Source organism: Mercenaria mercenaria, chromosome 3 (genome assembly GCF_021730395.1).
Source record: "Mercenaria mercenaria strain notata chromosome 3, MADL_Memer_1, whole genome shotgun sequence".
NCBI lineage: Eukaryota > Metazoa > Mollusca > Bivalvia > Venerida > Veneridae > Mercenaria > Mercenaria mercenaria.
In genome coordinates, this window is record NC_069363.1 from 11,039,495 (window position 1) to 11,046,727 (window position 7,233).

General features: G+C 34.5%; 1 long non-coding RNA gene across 1 annotated transcript; it reads right to left on the reverse strand.

The window, feature by feature from the left end:
* Positions 1 to 888: 888 nt before the first annotated feature.
* LOC123525454 (uncharacterized) lies at positions 889 to 6,315 on the reverse strand. Its single transcript, XR_006681459.2, has 5 exons — positions 5,603 to 6,315; positions 5,009 to 5,187; positions 4,288 to 4,367; positions 4,001 to 4,083; positions 889 to 2,976 (listed from the first exon to the last, which is right to left on the reverse strand). It is a non-coding gene; the product is annotated as an uncharacterized LOC123525454 (long non-coding RNA).
* Between the last annotated feature and the right edge of the window lie 918 nt (positions 6,316 to 7,233).

The following is a 7,233-nucleotide window of genomic DNA, read 5'->3' on the forward strand; positions in this document are numbered from 1 at the left end:
CATTTACAGACGTGTTCAAACACACTTTCAAATCGAAAATAAAAGCAGTCTTATGCTAGAAAATGTGCCCAAAACTTTTACCTGGATACCTTTCATTTTTGTCCTTAACTCGTGATATTTCTATAACATTTGCTGTTCATGTATAACATCATGTACTACAGACCTAACCACCGCCTCGGTAGCCTAGTGGTAGAGCGTCCGCTTCGAGTGCGGGAGGTCGTGGGTTCGATCCCCGGCCGCTTCATACCAAAGACGTAAAAAATGGTACTAGCAGCTTCCTCGCTTGGCGCTCAGCATTAACGGGATAGTGCTAGGACTGGTCAGCCCGGTGTCAGTATAATGTGACTGGGTGGGTTATCATGCCACGTGTCTACTGCGTGATATTCCAGTGAGGCAGCACTATAAAGTTGGGCATTGTGCTCACTGCTACAAGCAGACACCGTCGTTTATATGACTGAAAAATTGTTGAAAAAGACGTTAAACCCGAACACACACGCTACAGACCTGTAATAATCTAAATAATCGATACAAAAATATCAGCAGGAAACAAAACAGGCAGACATTTCTTTAAAGATGTATGAATTATAATGGAGATAATGACAGATGTTCAGTTAGAATTTTTGTATCCTGTATCATAAAAAACGAAAATAATTCTGCGCAGAACTTGATGGAAAATGATGTGGAGACGGTCATGGCTGCTGTTATGCTACAATGTCATCAGTTTTATAGGACAGTAAATACTTTACTTTCTGTAAATTTGTACGATTGTTAATATTTGACATATGGGTTAAGAAATTTTAAAATGTGACAGGTTTATACATTTTCTAGATACTAGGAAAAAGAAATACAGAGCTTCAGATAGATAGATTTATTTCAGCATAGGAAACATACAATGGTTTACAAACAAATACAATAAAATAAAGGCATTACTAGAATATAATGAATATAAGTTTCAGTTGAGAAAAAATGCAAATTAAACCATGACATGCTTCCAAAGATAACATAAAAAGAGCTCGTCGAACACGAAATGCCCCCCTTGATGCATTCAGTTATTGCATAAGGAACAGAAATTATTTGCTCCCTGTAAACAAAAGTTCTACTGTTCTGGTTCAATGGGACATTGACCTTTGACCTACTGACCTCAAAATCAACAGGGGTCATCTCCTGGTAATGATCAACCTCCCTATCAATTTTAGTGAGCCTAAGCCCAAGCGTTCTCAAGGTATCGTCTGGAAAGGGTTTAACTGTTCCGGGTCAATGTGACCTTGACCTTTAGCCTACAGATCTCAAAATCTATAGGGTCATCTACAGGTCATGACCAACCTCCCTATCAAGTTTCATGATCCTATGTCCAAGCATTCTCAAGTTATTGTCTGGAAATAGTGTAAATGTTTCTGGTCATTATAACCTTGACCTTTGACCAAATGACATCAAAATCAATAGAGGGCATCTGCTGGTTATGACCAATCTCTCTATCAATTTTCCTGATCCTAGGCCCAAGCGTTCTTGAGTTGTCACCCAGAAACCGTTTTACTGTTCCTGGTCACTGTGACCTTGAATTTTGACCTACTAACCTCAAAATCAATAGGGGTCATCTGCTGGTCATGACCAACCTCTCTATCAATTTTCATGATTCTAGGCCTAAGCAATCTTGAGTTATCGTCTGGAAACTGTTTTAATCGACAGGGGTCATCTGCTGGTCATGACAAACCTCCCATTCAACTTTCATGATTCTAGGCCCAAGCGTTCTTGAGCCATCATCCGGAAACGGATTGGTCTAAATACAGACCGACCGACCGACAGACCGACCAACATCTGCAAAACAATATACCCCTCCTTCTTCGAAGGGGGTGGGGCATAATACGCCAGCGATTATTTTCATTCAGGTCCTAATAATATTGGTGGCATGGCACAGAGAGGCAAACTTAAAGACACCGATATAAAACTTTGAATTCACAATTAATTTGCATATCACAGGTGAACTTATCATAGCTAATTAAATTCAATATGTAGAGACAAAAATCTAGTGGACAAATATAACAAACAAAACATATCACAGAGATACTTAATCACAAAAACACTGGTTAAGTAATACCAAGTTTTTGAGAAAGCACAACCTGCAAATCACACTGTAAGCATACTATGGAATTAAATGCTTAAAATCAAGATAGTAAAATATTAAGATTTATTCTTTATCCATTTTATCTATCCAATCGCGTACAAAATATCCTGTATTTTCTGTATTTGGACGCACGTGAGTACAAAAAATCTTCTGTATTTGGACGCACGTGAGTACAAAAAATCCTGTATTTTCTGTATTTGGACGGTTCAACAGTCCCATGTTAAACATACGATAAAGCCCAAAACGCGTGAAAATGTTCCAAATGTAAATCGGATGTAGTAGGCGCTCTAGTACAGATCGAGTTTGATTATGCGTCTTGAAATCAGGTTTAAATAATTGACTTTGTTTGTATTTTGTAAATTTATATAAAGCAGGTTCCTCATACATGACAGACATTTCTTTTTCCATAATTCTTGATATTTCTTCTCTGATTCTCCCAGTTTATGTCTGGAAATATGACTACACGTTTTGTATTATTCATGTAACTATGTTACAATTTTTATGTATAATTAATATGTAGAATTATGCTTAGAAAATTGGAAAAAAGAAACAACGTTGTTGCAGTATTGTCTGGACACATATTTTCCAGAAGAGTACTCCATCCTTAACTTCCATTAGCAATTGTGAGATTTCAATGTATTTTGCAAATTAATCTATTAGGCAGGGTCTTCATGCATGTTGCATATTTTCCTAACTCTAACACTTGATACTTCTATATCTCTGATTCTGGAAATCTGATTGTACATTCCGTATGATCCATCAAATAGTTCAGTTGTTTTTTTTTGTTTTTGTTTTTTTTTGCTTTTGTTTTGTTGACCAATGCTTCGAACACTTGCGGCCCTTTAGATGTGCATCTGAAATGAGAAAAAATAGTGATTTTTACACTTAGTATCAATCCTACATCTTTCACTTGTTCATAACAACTACAAATTTTAGAACACAAAATCTAAAATGTTATATCTTAGAATTATAACAATAGCAGTCTGACAGATATTACTAAGAAAATGTCATGACGTTATTATAAAGAAGTGGTAAAACAGTACCCTATACAAGTAATGAAGACTAAAACCTAGGAATTTTAACAGATGATATATATTTGTCTATAATTATGTCTTCATACACCTTCATTTTCAGCTAACACTATGCACATGATCACTTCATGCTGATAACTATTTCTTTTGAACTGTTTGAAACTGTGAATAGGCCTACACAATGTACAAGACAGTGTATTTGTGATATTTTGAAGATAAAGGACATAACTCAAGAAAGGTAACCTGAAATTGAAGTCTGGCAATATGTGCATGCCTACTTCATGTTGATAATTCATTTCAACTTACATTTCCATTGTGACACAGTATGAAAACTGTAGGAGGAGAGGAGTACATTAAATACAAATATAACTGTTATATTTTAAAAGGGGGGCATAACATCCCTGAAATAGAAAAAGGCCCTGACAGTTATGGTAAATATGTATAACAAGTTACAAGGGTATTGGATAGAAAGTGGGGGAGGAGCTGAATGCATACTGTAGTATGTATTTAATTCAAAGTCCAAAAAGGGCCATAAGTTTAGAAATGGGTCACCAGTTGTAAAATTCACTATAGTATGTGTATGTCTGCTGCCTAGCCATGAAGTATACCATGATCCATTTGAATCTGATTGAATTTGCAGAAGGAGTTTTAATACACAAGGTATCAAGGTAGCTATGATATAATAATATAAAAATAAACAAATGGTATATTAATTGAAGGAACAAATAATCCAATTTGATAGCCCTGTCCACTTCACTTCATGCTGATGTTGTGTACCAAGTTTCATATGAACTGATAATTAGTAAATACATGAAAGAATTTAATAAAAGCAGCAACTGTCCTGTACCTTTTTGATGTCTACTGTTCATGGTCCAGCCAAAGCCCCATAAGGCTGCATTGAGGGTATTTATTCACTATATCATACTTCAACTACAATAAAAGACCAACATGCACATTTATATATACATAAATTTTACTTTCACAATTAAATGTGCTTTCTCTTTAAAGTTCAATTGCTGACACTTTATATTAAAACAATTTTGAGAAATATATAAATCTAAAATCAACTATTATAGTTAGTTTAATAAATGCTTTAGTAAATGTCACATTTATTTTCAAAACACTGACACCTACCTGTATAAAATGCAGTCTTCTTCTTGGTAATTATAACATTCATTGTCCAATTGCTTATTTGGATCAATTTACTTCTTCATCTGAAATAAGTGCAGTATAACAAAACTATGAGTATAATGAAATTAACATTATATGGAATCTTGACAAGTGTGAATTTATGTAATACTATTTTGAAACTACTCATGTAGCTTCACTTCTTTAATGATGCCTACAGTACTGTTGATGTACAAACTTTAATGTAGTTGTACAATTCATGCATGCCATATGAAAAATATTATTAGAAACTAACATTATATGGAATCTTGACAAGTGTGAATTTATTTATTTTGAAACTACTCCTGTAGCTTCACTTCTTTAATTAGGCCTACAACACAGTTGCATGAGGTACAAACTTTAATGTAGTTGTACAATTCATGCATGCATATTATAAATTAACATTATATGGAATTTAGACAAGTGTCAATTCATGTATTTTGAAACTACTCAAGTAGATCTAGCTTCACTTCTTTAATTAGGCCTACAGCACAGTTTATGTAGTTGACCAATTCATACATGCCATGAAAAATAATAATTATTCTACTAAATCTACTGGTGTAATCTATGTTATTGTCAGTCAACTTGTAGATCTATCAATTTGTTAATATTTAAGTCATGACCATGCTTCATTCAGACCCTTGACCTTTTCAGCTATGCAGAGGTATCCTTTGGTTTGCTTACTTACAGACATCGTTTCTTTTTCATACAAGAATATTGTAGACTCTATGAATATTGACATTAGCCTTTCTGTACTGTTGGTCTCCATCATGCATTCTTGTTGAATAGGAAATGTGCGAGCCGAACACAGGTTCCACGACAGTTTACAAATTAGATCTACAATATTTCCATGGTGCAGGTATTCATCTGAAACAAACGCAAGACGTCATAGCTAACCGTATGATCCAGGCTCACGTCCAATCATACATGTATTAATTTATAAAGGGTTTCTGGCCGTCTTCTTTCTAATTATGTCAATTTGAATGTAGCAAGTGCATAAACGTTTTATTTGCTATGACAATGACCTATTCTGATCGATTTACTATCTATGAGTATATATTTAAAAAATGGGTCAATGCGTTAATTCTGCATCTAATGATTTATCTTTAGAAACTCTGGCGACAGTAGGCTGCATGCATAGATATCTATATATACCGGTATGCTATGTTCTCCACCCGTTTTTAAAATGACTGGGCAAATCGTTTCCATGTCTTGAAATACAGACGACTGATTATCAACCTTGTTTTGTATTCGTTACAAAAGAATTAATTTATAAACTTACCTTATCGTCGTTCCTGCAAGAGCAACTCGACCTGTCAAATATGTAAACACATGGGAGGCCTTTTGACAGCACAGTCATGTAAACATCCGGAGGAAATAGTCCAAATTTATTCCAGTTACTTCCATATGCGATACTATCGTGAACTATATTCATATGCATAATGTATCGCATGTACATTTAAGCATAAATTGAATGCTTGTGAATCTTGTCCTTAAATTGTTTTCACGTTAAGCGCCGAAAAGTGTGTAATCCATGAGGCCATGTGCTCAGCCTGATCACATTTCTACGCACAAACACATTTTTGTGTGAAAAAATATGCTGAAATTTACATTTAATTCTGTCAATTACTTTGTGACCGCAACTGTTTCTAAAAATAAAATTGACACATCTGACTTTTATGTGTATTGGCCTAATAATGATATTATGGATTTTTATCATAAATACACATGTTTATTTCAAATCATTAGTGAAATGATGATGTCTGTATGAAAAAAAGAGAAAATAGAAATTATCTGAAATGATCGACTCTAACAGGCCTTTTTATCAAATTTATTTGAAAAATAATTGCTCGCAGGAAGTAGATCTTTCATCTAGGTAGGTTTTGGTCACAATTCTAAACAGAATACTGCTTGCGTGTAGTAGCTGTCGATTTTGAAAAAACATGACCTCCTAAAAATATTTTTCTCTGTCTTTTGTCCGGATTTTCAGGTAAAAGTTGGCATTTATTTTTCAAGATATATACTTCAAAAGAGAGCTTAATCAATTTGATAAACGACATTGTGTCTGAAATCATTAGTCCTCCACCTCTGATTCATGTGGGGAAGTTGGCAGTTACTTGCGGAGAACAGGTTTGTACTGGTACAGAATCCAGGAACACTGGTTAGGTTAACTGCCCGCCGTTACATAACTGAAATACTGTTGAAAAAACGGCGTTAAACCCAAAACAAACAAACAAAACATAATCAATTTCAACAGGCGTTTCATTCATCAAATTGTGAAATTCTTCAGTAAAAACTCGCAAAATGGTAGTAAAGAAAAGCACTAAAATGTCGATATTTTGGCTATAGAATGTACCTTAAGTGACTTTTTATGGCAACGTTAAAATGATGCAACTTTTCTATTTTTGCATATATCTGATGGTAACCTATTCCACAGTTTGGAACCGATTGAGCAAAATGATCTTGAGCCCGACCCTTTTACCTTAGTACAAATCTAAACATTTTATATTGAGTCATTTGCAATTTAGTTTTAAAAATAAAAAAGCGAGTTTAGGTTATACAATATACAAAAAATTAATGACGTAATTTGTTGACGAACTCTAACACGCATTCTAACACGATCCGGTTCATTTTCCTATTAAACAAAGAAGGCTGGAAACAGTGAATTATTAAACAACAATTCACTGTTCTGACGTCACAATTATTACGTCATAGCGTGAAACGGCGTAGCGGCGCGCTGGAAAAGGAACCGATTGAAAATGAGCAAGTATGTAATGAATGCCAACAAGGATGTTCTTTAAAGTCCTTGGTAACGTGTTAGAATCGAAATAATATATTTCATTTAGTGATTTGCTCTTGAATAAATCACTGTTTGTCGTTCAGATGCGTAGTATTATATCACTCGGGCTGCGC